Source organism: Coffea eugenioides, chromosome 10 (genome assembly GCF_003713205.1).
Source record: "Coffea eugenioides isolate CCC68of chromosome 10, Ceug_1.0, whole genome shotgun sequence".
NCBI classification, from domain to species: domain Eukaryota; kingdom Viridiplantae; phylum Streptophyta; class Magnoliopsida; order Gentianales; family Rubiaceae; genus Coffea; species Coffea eugenioides.
In genome coordinates, this window is record NC_040044.1 from 11,758,397 (window position 1) to 11,777,736 (window position 19,340).

The 19,340-nt window shown below is 35.3% G+C and overlaps 1 long non-coding RNA gene and 1 pseudogene across 1 annotated transcript; one reads left to right on the forward strand and one right to left on the reverse strand.

Annotated features, from left to right (window-relative positions):
* Positions 1-19,340, reverse strand: part of LOC113748871 — a 136,040-nt pseudogene that overhangs the window by 83,686 nt on the left and 33,014 nt on the right.
* On the forward strand, positions 14,053-15,053 carry LOC113748877. Its single transcript, XR_003464476.1, has 2 exons — positions 14,053-14,146; positions 14,773-15,053. It is a non-coding gene; the product is annotated as an uncharacterized LOC113748877 (long non-coding RNA).

Consider the following 19,340-nt stretch of genomic DNA (forward strand, 5'->3'; position numbering starts at 1 on the left):
TAATTTTAAACTCAAAATCAGAATTCAATTTAGAGTTTTTTACGCCAAGATATGATAGATTTTCCAAGACTGCTCAGAGTCTCCTGCGGGAAAATTTTCAGCAGCACTTCCGTTGTATTTACCAATTTTTCTAGCCATTTTCAAGGCTACAATCTCATAGTATAACAGTCCCAAATCAAGCTCACAACTTATAGGAGACAATTGGTACATATTCTATATAGCAAAAGCTAACCAAATTCAACATATAATTGATATATAAACAAATATACCCAAGCTGAAATTTTGAAACCCTAAGCTGGAAAATTCTAGCAACTTCACAAATTCATGATATCTTCCATAAAACTTCTAATTTCAAGACATCTTCTCCATAAATTGCAAGATAAGAAAAAGAAAGAAGGTTTCTTAGCTTGGTACCTTCAATCCTCAAGGAAAAATACAAAACCAAGGCTGCCTATGCAAAATTACTCCACCTCAAGCTTCCTTATCACCTTGTTGCACCTTTGTTCGGGTTAGATTTGTGGTTCTTGTTGATTTCTTACTAAATCAAGGCAAGATCAAGATAATTTGTGAAACTTTCTCCTCTCTTTTTTCTCTCTAAGGGTCGGCCAAAGAAGGAAGAAAATGAATAGGTTTTGAGGAGAATTTACAAAATAAAGACTAGAATGATCTTTGGTCAACGTTGGCTTGAATTGCCAACACTTGTCACCACCAATTTCCTCTTTTTTTTTTATTACCTCTTGTTTTTGGGTCAACAATTTTGGTTGACTTAAGAGGTAATTTAGGGATGATTAGATGAAATCAAATTAAGGAGAAGAAAATATTGGTCAAGTGTACTCAATCGTTAACAAACGGTGCACGTTGGTTCAAGTCTATTTTCCTTAACTTTCTTGTACTTTGGTTTAACTTATGATTCACTAATTTAGTATTAGCACTTCTAATAACACACTTTCTCTTACTTAATACTTGCTTTTATCCACCAAATTTAGTGCACACACCTCACCAATCGATCACACTACCAAAATGCACCAAAACCCTAGCTTACTATAACTTTAAAAGTAAAAGTAAAACTCTTGACTCAACTAATAAAATTACCATGAAATTTAGGGCTAGTAAATAGGTAAATAGTCAAAGTAAAGAAATATAGAATGAAATATAAATTAATTTTTCAAAAATAAGAGAAAATTATAAAAAAAAATTCTGGTCCTCACAAATGGGAAGGTCCTCATCCCAGAACACCCAAATCTTTCCTTCCAAAAGCGACTGAGCTCTCGTGTAATGCAGGACCGGCAAATAGCCTGTAAGTGCTCCTGACCCGTCATTGGTTCTAACAATACAACCACATGAACCTGATTTTGTTGACACAATTTACGGAGAAGATGCTGAGAGTTTCGCCTAGACGCCCCCCATATGTTCCACACTAGCATATTAAGCGGCCTAATCATCAGTACATAGAGAGGCTCTAGCTTGAGACAGAAAGTGCTGCAGTTTTTTGTTGTAGTTAAGAGGACGACCTGGCTTTTTTGGATAAAGTATTAAGGAGCTCCACATCCCTAGAATCAATAACTGCTCCACTCGGCAATTGATCATCAATCAACTGGGTGCGTTGCATCTGCTGGTTTATGGTCCATTGGAATGTTTTTAGCTCTTGAAGGGGAATGTCAACTCCCTGGGTTTCTTCCAATGACTTCCTTCGGAGTCCATGCAGAGTTCGCGGAGACGGTGAGAGAGATCGACCATCTACAGAGTAGCAGTGACCCCGTGGTCGCGCCTTTTCCAGTGCCTCCATCTCCAGCAACTCCAATGTCGCAAATCTGTTGGACGTTGAAACTGGTTCCGGATCCTCCTCCTGAGTGGCATGTACAATCGCTGTGGTGCTCTTATCCTCTTCTTCCTCTCTCCTGAAGGCTGAGCAGTTCCTTGGAGGGATAATTGCAGTTGATGGGGATTTTCCAGCTCTCGTCGCATGCTGCACATCACCCACTAGTCCGGCAGTTGCGCCTTCGGGAGCTGACGAGGGATCTCCATTCCTTAAGACGTCCTAGTAGGGCCTATCTGATGTTGGAATTACCTTATCTGCATCTGTGAGAACTGGTACAGCTGATGGGAGTTATCTAGTCTATCGCTTGTGCTGCAGAGACGCACCCGTTAGTCCCATAGATGCGCCTTTCGGAGCTGTCAATGAGGTAGGGTCGCCACCCCCAATGGACGTTGCTAAAGCACCCTGGTGCACCTCTGCTGCTGGGGTTTCCTGTACTATTCCTGTAGACTCTGCTGCAACTCCTATCCCCCAGTCCATTTGTGTTTTTGGTTTATAAACAAGCGAGGCCAGCCTTTCCCCCTCGACATTTTGTCAACAGTTTTAAGGGTTAGATGTTTCCTATAACACTCATATCCGAATGCCCAACCTTTTCACAGAAGCTACAGAATTTCGGCCACTCTTCATACTCCATCTTTTGCCAATGGCCATCGTCGACATCTCCTATCCAAATGCGAGGAGCAGCGCTCTTTGCAACGTCCACTTCCACAAGGAGACCAGTTACAGATGGCCGCTTCAAGTTCAAGGTTGCTGAATCCACTTGCAGTGGTCGCCCAATCAACGAGCCAAGTTTAAACAGATATTTCTTGTCAAAAAAAAGTAGTGGCAAACTCGGCAACAGCACCCACAGTGGAATGATGGAGGATTCTTGGTTGACATTGAAATCCAGCGTCCATTTCGATACCGTCATCGGTGATCCTTGAATAAACCACGTGCGGCGAAGGAAAATTCTGGTGTAATCCTCCTCGGCAGTAGGATGTATGTACATGCTTATTATCCAATAAACCTATCGAACAAGAGCCCTTCAAGCCCAGAGTTACGAAAAACTTCCTTATAGTTTCCATGGTAGGTCTGTTATAAGCAAACCTCCCTATGAGGGCAGTCTTATATGGTTCCGCAAGCGTCAATAGCTCCTGCTTCAACAGCACCAGAGCCGGCTCACCTCGATGGACTCCAAGCGAGCCAAGGTCAGGAAGAGTGGATGCAGACGCATCCCCTGGCACAATGTTTGCGAAAGTCTTCCCTGGCGGCCTGTTGTGTCCTTCACAGTGATTTCCTTTGAACCATAAAAAGAACAAAAAAAGAAAAGAAAAAGGATACAAAAAAAGGTCACGATTGCGACCATTTAATTCTTGGATTTGACTTATTGATACCCAACGCACGCTAGTCAGAAGTTTTTGGTGCTTTTTTTGGGAAAAAGTAATCTACATTTAATTTCAGTTAAGTCCATTGGTTAATTTGAAAAATATTTTTTTTGGCAATTTGAAAAATATTTAAATGCAAGGAGCCAATAAAGTGTGAGTCTGTGCACACAAATGATAGCTTAAGAGTAAATTAATTGTAATAACAACGGCATGGCACCCCTAAGAAAATCCTTAATTATTCTGGAATGATTTCATAAAAGGAAGCGATGCCTTAAAAATAAGCCAATAAGTTAGGGTAAAGAAACTTTATTAAAAAAAAATTAAACTTGAGAGTTATATCGAACTTTAAGATACTCATCCTAAAACGCATTCTGGCACTAAAAATCTCCAATTTCTCTAAATCATAATTTTTGCCTGATAAAAAATAGCGCATAAACTTTTTTGTACTTCAAAGCAAGGCTAGTGGCAGTACCTTGAACAAAATACTCCCCAACATACAATTGTGTATACAATCATAAGTAAAATAGTTGTCTCACAAAACGTATAGTAAGGGGATATTTGATAATCGCATTAAGTACTTAAAATTAGGGAAAATGCATTTCTTGTTTGATAATAAAATCTTACATTTGAATACATTGTTGAACTAGTATAGAGGTATTCACTCAAAAGAATTATATCATGCTCCCACGTATTTTGACACATATACACATACTCTCACACACACACATATTAATTACATCACACTCAATGATTTTTACTGGATGCAGAGAAAACACTGGAAACTACATGTCATAGTGGCCATACTACTATCCTTCGACCTACTGTCATACTGGGTGGTTTGCTTGATAATTATGTAAGGAACGTTGTAACTTGTTCAGTTTGACATTCTTTTCCTTGTCCTGTTAAGTCACTATTCCTCGTTGGATAAACTGATGTGGATTGTTAGAACTGTTGTCAGCTTTGCACAAAATAAGTACAAGAAAAAGGAAAGCAGATCTAAGAATGATCTAAGAATTTTAGCAAAAAGATGAGGAAACCTTGCTTAGGGGGTTATCTAGTAGAAAACCATGTAGTTTAATGAGAAACTTAAAGTTTGGTAAAGTTTATGTGATTGGTGGAGTCAAATATAATGGATCATATGTGATTCGCAACGGATCTTCTGTCCCACTTCCTGTATCACTCTCTATCCCACTTTTTATTATATTGCTATTTCTCATTCATAAACATCATGTTTTGGTTCTTATTTGTTTCTTTAAGATCTAATAACTATTAATTGAGTAAAACACAAAATTTAATGAGTACAAAAATTCAAAATGTATAAAACATAAGATTTTTTATGAATTTTCTGTTGTATTTTTTAATTTTCTATTATATATTAATTTTTTGAGACTGTTGTATCTATTTTTTACTCAATTAATAGTTTTGGATCTTAAGAAAACAAATAAAAACTAAAACATGGTATTTATCAATGAGAAATAGCAATATAATAAAAAGTAGAACAGATAGTGGTACAAGAAATGGGACAGAAGATCCGTTACACTATAATTTATTGATCATATAAATATGTTCGTATTTTGGCTATCAATTTGGTTCCTTTGTAAGTATAACACAGAAAAAGTTTAAATCTTTTGTTTTCTTCTGCTGGTTTTCTATGTAGTGGGCCAGTTTGTTGATTCTCTTAGTTTTTTATCTAATTTTTTGGCTCATAGGCTCAAATCTAACTCTTCGTGTTGCTTCATGATGTTCTCTTATGCGTATACTTGGATATCGTCTGTTAGAAATAATTTAAAATTTCTAGATTTCTCTTAGAAGTGTCTTATGGTGTTCTAAGAGACTAGGTGCATTGTTATATTATTTGAATAAAGTAGTTGGAATGTTCAGTAAGTTTCATGAATGTACGAAATCTAAGAGTCATACGATGAACTTAAGAAGACACTTATGCATGTATAAATACCCTTTGTAATTATCAAATTTTGGTAAGAGAAGGAAAAGTGAGTTCTGATATATCCTCTCCTCCTAACAAAGTGGTATCAGAGCTTAGTTCCAAAGTGTGAGAAAAATAAAAGAGTGAGAGTGAATTACCGAAAGAAACAAATGGCAAATAGTGGAAGTACTTCTCTTCAAGTTCCTCAACTTACAACAGAAACACTACAAGAAATTTGGGCTTTTGTGACAACATTCTCTGTGACAATATATAAACTTGTCACAATTGAAGGCTTTAGTGATGACACTAAAAGTCGTCATGCTTGATCGTGGGTTCACCTGTCAATAGTGACAACAAGGGATAAGTCATCACAGTATGGATGGCGCGCAACTATGCAGTCTGGCGGGAGATCATCATTGTGACGACTGGAAAAGACGTTGTCACTGTAGGACCAACTTCAGTGACAACTTTTTAATATCGTCACAATATGGTGATACGTTCTAAATTAGTGACAACAAGTAGTCGTCACTGTACAAAGCGTTTATTCTCATCTCACTTTCACTAATTCTACTATGTCACCCTAATATTTTCAATATGGCCCATATGTTGTAAATAAATTTTATTAATTCTACTATGACACCCTAACTTTTGCTTTTTGACCCCATATACCACCTTAATTTTTTCAATATGGCCCATGTGTTATAAATAAATTTTATTAATTCTACTATGACACCCTAAATTTTACGTTTTAGCCCCATATACCACATTAATTTTTTGATATGGCCCATGTGTTGTAATTAAATTTAATTAATTATGTTATTTCGCTGAACTTTTATATTTTAGGCCCATATTTGGTAAACTAATCTCATTAACTCTACCATGACATTAGTGTCTTTTGCAATTTAGCCTCGTATGCGATAAAGAAAGGTTGTATTAATTCTATTATGGCACCCTATGCTTTTACACATTAGGTTGTGTTCATCATTAGCAAAATGAGTAAGGTATTGTAAAAAAAAGATGTTTACCTATTTTTTAATTATTCCAAACGTAACTAATACCTAGTTATAAAGTTAAAAAATATCATGAATTCATTATTTAGTTCTCTTGACAACATATGGGAAATTACTGATTAACATAGTGTGAAAATAATGGTAGAGAATAATAAAATTTAATATGAACTTAAGTAAAAATCTTGACAATTGCATGACTGGAGTTTGTTATGTATTACAATTTACAATAATCAAATTGGATCTATGGTTAATGAATCAGTACTTGTATCAAATAGATTTAGTGTTTCATGCATGTGTTAGTAAACCATTTTGGTTATTTGATCAACTAAACAGATTGTTTGGTCTTGTCAGACCACACTTCGTGCATAATTGATAACATTATTAAATTGATACCAAAAATATTTGCCTTTAAAGATCTTTTTTTGAATCATAAACATATTTGTAATAAGCCTTTTAGTTTTTGAACATTATTTTTGGTAGAGATCCTAATGTTGAGATGCTTTGATTCAAGTTTTCGACCTTCGCTGAGCTATTCGGTAAAAAAAAAAATTCAAAATTTAGTAAAAAACCTATCTTAGTAAAAAAAGAAAAAAAAATTCAAAAATACTAAATTTTTATATTCCAAAGTTTTAATACAGCTTGTGTACTAAAAAAGCTCAAAATAATAAACAATGTTAATTGAACAAAGATTGGGAAAAAAGAAAAAGAGATAGAAGGCATTATTTCTATAAAAAAAGGTTCAACAATTTAGAGAGAGAAGGCGTTATTTTTAGTGTGCAATAGTGGAAGCGGGAAGATGAAAATTGAAGGAGTAGAGGCGGGTTGTAAAAGAAGCAGAAACGACATCGTTTGAAGTTCATTTGGAAGACAAACACTCAACAACACTTAACCAAATTTCAGACAAAACTCATTTTCCTCTTTCTTTGCCTTCGGACACCATCTTCTTCTCCTTCTCTCCACTGGGATCTTGCTAAAATTACTGAGATAATCACTAAATTGAGCTACCCAAACTGAAATTGCAGCTTTAGTAGGTAGCGGATAGCAAATATCCCTAAGTTGAGCCACCATTTGCATCCCTAAATTGAGCTACCCAAACTGATAGGGCAGCTTTAATAGAGTAGGAGATAACAAATATCCCAAGTTCATCACGGCATTTGACCATGAATTTTGGGAAAAAGCCAGAGTTTGAAGACTGAATCAGAAGGAAAAGAAGACCTAAGGTTGTCACGGCATAATTTGAGGTAAGAAATCTCAAATTTTTCCATCTATTTTCGAATAGTTCTGTCTACTGTAAGTCGTGTAAGCTGAATGTTGAGTTGTGAGAGTGAAACGAAGTGGAAGGAAGGGTTGTGAGCTGAATGTTGAGCTGAATCTTGGAAGGGGGGGTTTGTGAGCTGAATGTTGAGCTGAATCTTGGAAGGAGGAAATTTTGGAGGAAATTTCAGAAATTCTGGACGAAACTTCTGAAATTCTGGAGGTTTTTGTGGCTTTGAAGATGCTTGTTTGTGGGTCGCCCTTAGTTTATTCCATTGTCTATAGATGCATGGCGGCTTTTATTTCATCAAGGATGAAATTTACACTGTTGTCTTAGATGAATTTTGTGAACTACTAGTATAGTTTCTACTTTCTTGTGGATCTATGTCAAATATTGTCAGATGCATGTGCTCATTGTCTGATGTTTCGGGTTCAGTTTTATCAGTAGGCATGTGCTATACAGATGCATGTGCTCTCTGTTTCGGGTTTTTCTTGCAATTAGTTTTCTGTGAAGTCAGTTGTTTAGTGACCAGGTTTTGATGATGAGATGAAATAAGTGTCTCAATTTCATAAAACAAGTATCTATGAAATTGAGACAGCAAATCCGTAATGATGGTAACAATTGGCAAAATGTAATTTTTCATTTACACTGTATTTGGTTTCCAATGCGTTTGTTTAACGTTATCTCCTGACATCCAAGTGTTAGTCATTCTTGCAATCTTACATCAGACTTGAAATGTTGTTTCTTGCTGGCCTTTGTTGAAATGACATCCAAGTGTTAGTCATCCAAGTGTTAGTTAGCTTTGTCATTAAAGCCTTTGTTGAAAAATAATTCTCAGCTTTTTCATTGCCTTTGTTGCAGCTGCTTTACACTGGATTCAAGAGACAATTAGGCCCATTTTTACCTCTGTTCTTCTAATTTGAAATTTACATGTCAGGTAACGTCTTTAACTTGTGCTTTAATAGATTGTTTTTGACTTGTGTTCTGGAAAGCGTGTAATTGTCTCTTGAAGAACTGACTTGCTTTTGCTTTAATAGATTGCTTAAATGGATTTACAGCTTTCAAGTGTAAATCTACTGCTTCATAATCTGCTTATCTATGCTTTTTTCTGGTTGTAATGTGTAGATAAAAATTTGTGACTTATGTTCTGGATTTGTAACTCTAGGAAATGGACAAAAATTGGATGAAACTTGATAATAGACAGGACGAGTCATATAAACTTGGGGTGGCTGCGTTCTTAAAATTCGCATATTCTCGAAAGGCAAAACATCTTACGATAGCTTGCCCTTGTAAACAATGCAATAACTTCTGCAACCATACAAAAAGTGTGGTGGAGAACCACTTATTTACATTTGGAATTAGAAAAAGTTACACCAGATGGATACACCATGGTGAACAATTTCGACAGGAAATTAGAGAGGATAGTAATCTGGGCGGTGATGAAGAAGGGGATACTGACAGTGAGGATTTAAACCATATGCTCAATGACATAGGCACTGCACAATGGGGGGGAAATTGGTTTAGTAGGGAAGATGATGGTGAAGGAAGTTCAGGCTTGAATGCTAGTGAGACTGATGCCTTCCTAAAATTGTTGGAAGATGCAAAAAGGGAACTTTATCTTGGAAACAAATTTTACTCAAAGCTGTCTTTTGTAGTCACTCTTCTACATCTCAAAACGATGAACGGGTGGACTATAAACTCGTTTAACTCCTAGCTAGAGGTCTTTAAGAAAGCACTACCTCCCGAAGCTGCAGTTCCCAAGTCTTTCTCTGATGCTAAAAGAATTATTCGTAGATTTGGGGTTCATATATGAAAAAATACATGCCTGTATCAATGATTGTGTACCCTTCCGCAAGGAATATGAAAATTTGGACACTTGTCCAAATCCAAATTGCAAAGAGGCCAGCTACAAGTCAAAGGGTTCAAAAATTCCACGAAAAGTTCTTCGCTATTTTCCCTTACCCAAGCTTCAACGCTTATATGCACACAAGGAAATAGGTTTAGATATGCGGTGGAATAAAGAAAAGCGTGTAGATGATGGTAACACCATGAGGCATCCGGTGGACAGCGAAGCATGGAAACATTTTGATAAATTATATCTAGATTTTGCTCATGATCCTAGAAATGTCAGGTTTGGCCTCGCGACTGATGGTTTCAATCCTTTTGGAAGCATGACATTGACTTATAGCATTTGGCCCGTTTTTGTTGTATCATATAATCTGCTTCCCTAGAAATGTATGAAAGACCCATTCTTTTTCATGTCAATGTTGATTCCTGGTCCTAAATCCCCGCAAAATGAGATCTGTGTCTACATGGCACCTCTAGTAGATGAGTTGAATGAATTTTGGGATGGTCTAGAAACTTATGATGCATATACTGGTCAGAAATTTACCCTCTGTGCTACTTTGCTTTGGACTATAAATGACTTCCCCACCTATGCTATGTTATCTGGATGGAATACTAAAGGGTATCAGGCTTGTCCAATTTGCATGGCAGAAACATCCTGTATGCATTTGAAACATAGGAAAAAATTATGCTACACAGGCCATCGTCGCTTCTTGCCTATTGATCATCATTGGCGTAGAGAAAGAAAGCCATTTGATGGTAAAGTAAATTTTAGGAATCCTGTTATTCCCTTATCTGGAAAAGAAGTTCTGGAACAAGTAGAAAGAGTTGAGATACAGTTTGGGAAAACTCTTCAGCAAATCAAGGCAAGGAAGCGCAAACGTGATGCCAGTGGGCTTAATTGGACAAAGAAAAGTTGCTTTTTTGACTTACCTTATTGGTCAAACCTAAAATTGCGGCATAATTTAGATGTCATGCATACAGTGAAAAATGTATCGGAGAGTGTCTTTGCTACTATTATGGATATTGATGGCAAGACTAAAGACAGCTGGCAGTGTCGCAATGATTTGAAGGAGTTAGGTATCAAAAAAGAGTTGCACTTGATTCAGAATGGTGATGTTTACATCATGCCTCATGCTTGCTATCAGCTATTTAAAGAGGAGAAGAAAAAAGTATGTGATTTCTTAGCTTCTATCAAATTTCCAGATGGCTTTGCTTCTAATATATCTCGATGCATAAAGAATGGGCAATTCCAGCTTTCCGGAATGAAGAGCCATGACTTTCACATTTTCATTCAACGAATACTCCCACTTGCAATTCGTGTAAGCTTAACTAAAGAAGTTCGACAAGTGCTGTTTGAATTAAGTGATTTGATTAAAAAGTTGTGTGCTAGAACATTGCATAGGGATGTATTACAGGAGTGTGATAGCAAATTCCTGTGATTATGTGCAAATTAGAGAGACTATTCCTTCCTGCCTTTTTCGACATAATGCTACATGTGCTGGTTCACCTACCTGCCAAAGCAATTCTAGCTGGCCCAGCTCAATATCGCTGGATGTTCCCATTTGAGAGGTATGCCATCGTACTTATATAGTGTTTTTTTGTGCGTCCATTATTATAATCTGTCTCGTTTACTGCAACGTATATTAATATTTCCTATTTTTATTAAAACAAGGAAAATGGGAATACTTAAAAGTTATGTGCAGAATAAGGCTCGCCCAGAGGGATGTATTGCCGAGCGGTACATAGACAAAGAATGCTTGACATTCTGTTCTATGTATTTGGATAATGTCGAGACAATATTCAACAGGCCCGAGCGTAACAACGAAAGAGTTGACAAACACGGGCAGCTATCAATATTTTAGGCTCTGCTCATCCATTTGGAGGCTCTAAACATCGGTATTTACCTGATTCAGAGCTAGCAAAGATCCACACCTTTTTGCTAAATAACTGTGATGAGCTCGATGACTACATCAAGTAAGCATAACTTATGCTAACATATTTTTATGTCTGTGACTCACCAGTAAACTAATTTCAACATATTTTTTTGGCTAGTGAGCATAAAACCTTGTTGGAAGCTGAATGCACTGGAAATACGATTCAACGGCATGATAAGGAGTTTGCTACATGGTTCAAAGAACGTGTAAGGTCTAATTAACTCTGCAGTTGTTTGGGCTTCTTATGACTATAATTTAAATAATATTCTTAGTGACTTTTCTCAATCTCTGGATAGGTGTTATATGGTTCCTAACCCTAGAATGATGAATTTCGCTCATTGGCCTTAGGTTTAGACAATAGAATTTGTATGTATACTAGTTGCATGGCTAATAGGTATAGATTTCACACTGAAGAGCGTGAAAGAGAGAGAAAAACACAAAATAATGGCATCGTAGTGAAAGGCGAGCATTGTAGTAATGTCATTGACTTTTATGGTGTCCTAAAAGAAATTATTGAAGCGAGGTGCTGGTTTGGAAAGAAAAATGTTGTCCTATTTAAGTGTGACTGGTGGAAACTAGATGATACAACCAGCATGCAAGTAGACAAGGATTGCGGTATCACAAGTGTGAATTCATCAAGAAAATGGTATGAAAACCAACCTTCTGTCCTTCCTCAACATGTGGAACAAGTATTTTATATTGAAGACCTGAAATAGGTAGAAACTGGTATGTAGTTGAGAGGTTCGGTCCAAGAAATTGTTATGATGTTCCTGAACATGTGGACAAAGAGGCAGTAGTTGAGGAGATATATCAAGAGGAAGCACAAAGGGGGGAATTCAATATTATAATAGATCTCGATAACCCCCCACCAATTTCAAGAGAAGATGGCAATCTATTAAAGTGCGTGCCTTCATCTGTTATTCATGGTGACCAACAGCTAAGAGGAACTCAACAAGCAAATGAAGACTTTATTGATGACAGTGACATTGGGGACCCCAACATTTACGATGATGATGAAGATGAGGATATTCTTAGTGACAATGAGACAGATTCTAGTTAGATGAGATTGATTCAATATGAATCTAATGGTTGTTGGTATCCTAAGTATAACTTCTAGTTTAGTTGATTCAATATGTTGTCATCTTGTTTGATTTATCTTTTTAATGGATGTTTGGTTAGTCCAAAAGTTTTGTCATCTTGTTTTATCATCTTGTTTGTTAGTCTGATGTCATCTTGTTTTGTCATCCTGAGTATTTTTTTAGTAACATTTTTTTTAATGGATGTTTGGTTAGTTGTTGCTTTCAGATGGCTGGACCCGGAACGAGAGCACAAACACTTAGAAGACAAGCACAGCAAAAGCAACCATCACCACCTTCAAATCAGCATCAAGGTCCATCTGCAAGTACTAGCTCAAACGGCAATGAGACCTTTGTGACGCCAGCATCTTCACCACAAAATATTACTACTGGTTCAAACAACGGGCAGCCTCAAACTCCTGATTCAATGGCATTAGACGCAAATGAGACTGCAAGATCTCAGGATGGTCAACATGATAATACTGGTACCAACTTATGCACTTACATTTCTAGTTCTTTTATTTTGGTTGAACTATTATAGCTAATTTAGCCTTGAATTTTGTTTAACCATAACTGTGTCATTGCCAAAAAGAAGGGGTCGTACTAGAAACATTACTTTGGCCCGCAAAAGAGAAGATAATGAAACTCTAACTATTGAAGTTGACCCTTCCATTCGGCGCATAGTAGGAAAGGACTCTCAATACTTCATTAGTGAGAGTGGCTGTGTTGTTAGGAAGTTTGGAAGGCTTAATGTTGACAAATGGTCACATCTTGAGGCTGAATATAGAGAGAACATATACAAGACGGTTACGGTACTTGTTTTTTTTTTGCTTATATTACTACTAGAATGAATTGCTTGATCTTTATACTCATGCAATATTCTTATGTACTTCTATTTAATTTTTCGGTATTTATATTTGTCTTGTAGGATGACTTCCAATTTGAGAATATCATCACCTCAAAAACTGCTATAAATAGGCGGTTGAACACCTTGTATCGGAATCACCGATATCGGTTGCATCGCTATTTTCTAACTTTTGGGACGAAGGAGGAAGCAATTTAACATGTTCCTGAAGGTGTATCAGCTGAGGATTGGACATGGATATGCAACTACTTTGGAAGTGAAGAATTCAAGGTCTAGTTACATACTTGAATTAGTCTTGCCTAAATATAAATCTTATTTCAAATATTTAGAATTACTGCTGGTTGTTTATATATTACAGAAAATTAGTGACCGTAACAAAGGAAATCGTGCCAAGAATGAAACTCATACTACTGTGGGAACAAAGTCACTTGCTAGAGTTGTTGAAGAGAAGGTAATCAATTAAAACTGTTTGGAGATATGCTTATGCTTTTTGTTCTTCTTCACTCTCAAAGTCAGGTGTCAAAATTTCTATTTGACAGAAGAGGAAGAAGGGAGTAGAGTTTTCAGAGTTAGAAATGTTTGAAATCAGTTGTACATCAAAGAAGACAGGAGGGCTGATAAATGATCTAGCGAAAGAGACTTTGGTGCGAGATGTCCTTCTATTTTTATGCATTTACAGCTCCTTTGTGACATGCCTTTTAACACCTAAGCTATTCTGTCTTGTCTAGGCAACAATGAAAGAGATGGAAGCTACAACTTCAATAAGCAGTGCTGAAATTTGTCAACAGCAACTTGGATACATACCTGGACAGCTTCGTAACTGCAGCACAACCAAGAGGCAAGCAATGGAGATTGACTACTTGAGGAGTGAAATTGAAGAACATCGAAGACGGGCAGATGTGGCAGAGCAACGAGCTACACAAATGACAGGGGAATTCAATGCCCAAAAGGAACTAATTAAGAGCTTGCAAGATCAGTAACTTGAAACTAGGGGGCTGTACGAGGAGTTGATAGCCCAAATGAAAGACTTGCGCAAATGATAGACAGCAAAAAGGTGAGGAGTTTCAACCTTAAGACTCGATGACTTGATTATTGGTATAATTTTATGCTTAATGTTGGTCCAAAGATGATACTTATTGCAAAAATCAAGCCTTAACTTCACACCCTGTCTTTCTAGTCTTTGTTGCATTTGCATTGTGTGAAACTGTGAGCACTTGAAAGTACACTATTGTATCTTGAAAGTACACTGTGAGCACTTGAAAGTACACTGCTGAGCACTTGAAAGTAAACTGTGAGCATTTGCAACAGATTTGAGTTCATGCATACGTGAGACAGATCATATAGAGGAAGAAATGGACGCACAAAGACCATCATTGTGAAAGTGTACTGGTTCAAATATCTGTTCTTTTGTAGCTGGGAAAAAAGATACTAAATTTTATCTGTTTAGATATTCTATGCACAAATGAGAGAAAGGAGGCAAGAAAACCATCTTTGCTTCTTTTCCTTTACATGAGAAGCAACCCCGACCTGATGATTCTTTGCGAAATTAGACAAGTATTTTATTGATTTTTGGCTGAACTTTTATTTTGGCTGGTTCACCTACTTGACTGATTTTTTTTACTTAAGTTCACAGTAGTTGGATATGCTGAAACTCTAAAGAAAAGTTTATTTTCAATGCAGTCTAGCTTCATATTTTGATCGTGAGAAGACTGATGCTCGTGCTGCAAGAGATGCTCAAAATCTGACCATAGCTGTGTAGTCTATGCTTTAGTGGCAAAATCTAGTATTTTATCTTTTGGGAAGGATATGTATTGGCCATTAGAACTTACAACTGATTATGTGGGATTACTATATTCCCAACATTTGTGGTTCACTTCTGTTTTGACTAATTTGGAGATGTGTTATGGCCAAATATATGAATTTGTGGCATATATTCTACGTTGGTTTTGCCTTTTGTCAAATTGAATGTTTTGTTATATTTGTTGAAAATGGCATGGCAATACTATATTTGTATCGGTTAATTTCAACTCCTTTAGAAAAAATTCAGTGACAACCTCCCCAAAAGATGTCACTCTTAGCCAAATTTAATTTTTTTGGCTATAACTATCAGAACGAGAGCCATGGCAATGTTATATTTGGAATGAACAATTGCAGCTGTTGGAGACAAATTTGTAAGTGACGACCATTCTTGTCACAGAATACTAGGAGTAAGAGTGACAAGTTCAAGTCGTCACTGTGCAGGTCCACATTTGTGACGACTTTTGCTATCTTTTATGACAGAAAAATTTTTGAAACAGTGACAAGAAATGTCGTCATAGAAAACTATTCATTAGTGACGACTTTTTCTTCGTCATTAAATATTAATATTTAGTGACGACTTTATAAGGTTGTCACAGGTACCTATTTGTGACATAGAATTAGTGACAACGATGTGACAATGGGAAAAGTCGTCACTATATTCATATAATGACGACTTTTGGATTTTTAGTGATGACTTTGTATTGTCACAAAAGGCCAAATTTCTTGTAGTGATCCTAAATATTGGACATAATCTACAAACTAAAACAGTATTTTACTCATACTTGTATGATAAGTTTTTTTTTTTTTTTTTGGTACCTTAACTTAAGGATACAGGACAAGGGCACCCAAGAAAAAAAGCAGGAAGGGATAGACCCTCTATGAAAACTCTGAAATTATCTCCTTCGATTGCATACATTTTTGCAGGCATAAAATAGCAGTACCCATATAAAAAAATGTAAGTATTATTACAATAACAATGTGTTTTTTTTTTCATTTTGAGAAATCAATCTTTGCTATACAAAACTCAAAGCGAAACATCTCATTGCTTAACTTCCGAAGCAATTCAAACAATGACAGTTGCTAAGAAAGCCGTCTACTAGGGTCCGTTTGGTTCACAGACTAGATGAGATAGGATGACTCATCCTCAGATTATTAATCCTGAGTTGAATCATCTTTAGATTAACAATTCAAGTTATCTAGTGTTTGATTGGTTCTGAATTGGACATAATATGTTAAAAAATAATACTATCCTATGTTTGATTGGAGATAAGATGAGGCAGAATTACTATTTTAATGATCAAAGTACCCCTTAATTTGCATATTTTTTTAATAAAATAATTTAATATTTTATAAAATATTAATAAAAAATTCAATAAAAAAATTTAATATTCATAACTTTTATTAAAATAGAGTAGTTTGAAACTTTAGAATTATAAAGTAAAGTAAATCAAGGGTTTTGATATATAAAATTTTGCATTCACTTAAACTCAACCTATTTGGTCCCTTAAAAATAGATTTTGACTGAGTTTTTAAACCTAAATTTGAAATCCAATTAAATAATAGGCCAAGGTTTGGCTAAGTCAGAGTTAAATCAATTAAGACATAACCCATTTAAGAGTTTTACATGAGCTAAACTCAAGCCAATATAGAAAACTTTTCTTTGGACCGAACGTGAACTTTTTGAAGTCCTCATTCACACAGCCCAATTGATAGAATTGTGTATTTATGTAAAATTTGGTTAAGAAAATAAGCTTAGTAAGGGTAATTTAGTCCAAGATCAATATAGTCCTTTTATTATGATGTTAGTATGGGCAAATTAGTCAAAATTTTAAATTAATTAATAGGGATAAATTAGTCAAAAAATTTAAAATAATGGGTAGGGGCAAATTAGTCAAAAAATTTAATATAATTAGTAGGGGAAAATTAGTTCATTTATTATTATATTATTATGTGAGAGTATAGTTATATAATAGTCCGTATGAATCTGTATCATTCACAAGGGCAAATTAGTTTGTTATGTTGGTAGTGAGGGTATATTAGTCAAAAAAATTTTAAAATTAACCATTAAGGGTAAATTAGTCCATTCATATTATATTATCGTATGGGAGTACAGTTATATAATTATGAGAGTATAAATTTATATTATTTGTAAGAATAAATTAGTTTAAAATTTTATCATCTTATCTGTTAGTTATCCTAGAATGACTGATACCACCTCCTCCATGGAATTATTTTATTCCATGAATAGGGGATTAATTTGGTTACTTGGGATGTGTTATTTCATATATAAAATGCAACCAAATATAACATGACATGTGATGATTAATTCAATCTTGTGTCATCTCATGAACCAAACGGATCCTTCAAGTATTGTGTTCCGTAAGTATGTCTCATTTGCCACATCAACTAAAGCTTATAAATTTTACAGAGTGAATGTCAATTTAGCCTTTCAAATGGACCAAAATTAATGTCAACCATCCACATGAGAAAGTCTCAACATCTCAAACAGGCAAAAAAAATCTCAATTAAGTCTCTTGAACAAGAAAATTTATACTAATTACGCTATTCAGAAGGGACTGGCAGAGTGGTTTTCACAGAATCATTGAAAGGCTAATTAAATGGTTTATTGGTGATCAAAGTTTTGTTTAGCCAATTTGGCTTTGCTAATTTTGATGATCAGCCTAACCAAAGTAACATCCAAGTGGTTCTAGTCAACTCAAATAAACAGGTGTTATTTTCGAACTGGTTATTCATTTCTTGGTTGAACGTTTTATGATTAGTCTCTTCAAATTTGACTGACAATTTAATGGCACTAATTTGGCTATAACAACTCAAGTTGGACTTATCTACAATTGGGCTTTATTGTTATTCTTTTTTTATATATAAAATATATTTCATTAATGAAATTGCACTAATGATAGAAATTAAATCACATCCGAAAAAACTAATTTAAAAAATTTTACTATGAAACTCCAAACATATTCAAACATCAAAATAGAACATTATAGCCCCATGTTTGTTTTAATCCGTCAATTTCGGAATACTCCAATTCCAGAGAAATACCTACATTTTCTTTGTCAGTTGGGCTAGGATCCCACTCTTATATATAAAAGAGAAAATGAAACCTCAATAGCAAATTTCACTGATTGGGACAAATGTTTAATACCAATTCTATAAAATTCTACCCCTCCTGCTCGTACAAATACGGGTGCAATTGCTCATTCGCTATCCTCCTTCAGAACACCGTTACCAATTAATTATTTGGTAGATAGTTTGGATTTATACATTCAATGGTAGTAATAATATTGCCAGCAAATGTTTGGTAGTAAAAATATTGCCAGCAAATGTTCATTCGCTATCGTCCTTCAGAACACTGTTACCAGTAAATTATTTAAGTTCCCATTTAGATTGCTAGCTTTTTAGGGAAAATTTTTGAAAAATTCTCCTGACATGTTTTCTTAGTTATATATTTTATCGATCTCAAGTATATCACATCTTTAGAGTTCATATTTTTCTACTAGAAAAACTCTCAAAAACTCCAATTCTATCAGGCTCTAAATCATTTGCAAATCTTGACGACGAGATGATTGCACTGTGTAATCAAGCTAATCAGTAGTGATGACCATGCATGCATGTTTTTTACTACAGTAATTATTTAGGAACAAGCATGAATCTAAAACTTTTGACAAATTAACCTTCTTGTCAAATCTACGGAGCTAGAAAAGTTTCAGTGTCCTCTTTTAACGGCCGGCTGTTACTCTTATCAATTTCTCACATCTCCAAATTCTGACGTTTGCAGTACACGTTGTACAGTTTTTTTTTTTTTCCGGAAACGTTAGAAGGTTAGTACAAGTTGTACAGTGGCTGGAGAGAAATGGAAACTTATCTGCTGTTTGGGATTCTGAGCCCTACTGTTCTGCATAGTATATAAATATGTTTCCTGTTTAGTCTGATTGCTGTATTGTGTGTTATTACAAGTATACATTCCCTGCTATCCCTTTTTTTTTTAAAAAAAAAAAAAAAAAAAAAGAGATTTGTTTCTCTTTTGCGTTAAAGGAAAGAAAAGAAAAGAAAAAGATATCTTGCCCACTCTGAGTTGTAGAATTGGAACTAGTTTTTCACTAATGCTATTTACTCAATCCTCTAAAATCTATGACCATTTGGTCCTTCAAGTTTTATTTTAGTTTCGTCCAATATAATTCTTTAAATTTCTATGTCGACCTATTTTACGTTAAGCACATATGGAAAATTTTTTCAATCCCTTTGTACGCACGTTGTATAAATACATCGATATGATAAGGGTCCCAAATGTTTGTTCTCCACTTACCCCGCGCTGTCAATGTACAACATCTTTGCCTTCTCGTGTTTCGCCATTAAGCTACCTTCAAGCAAATTAATCACAAATTGTACTACTGTTTACACCCAACATCATAATTGTTCATTTTTTT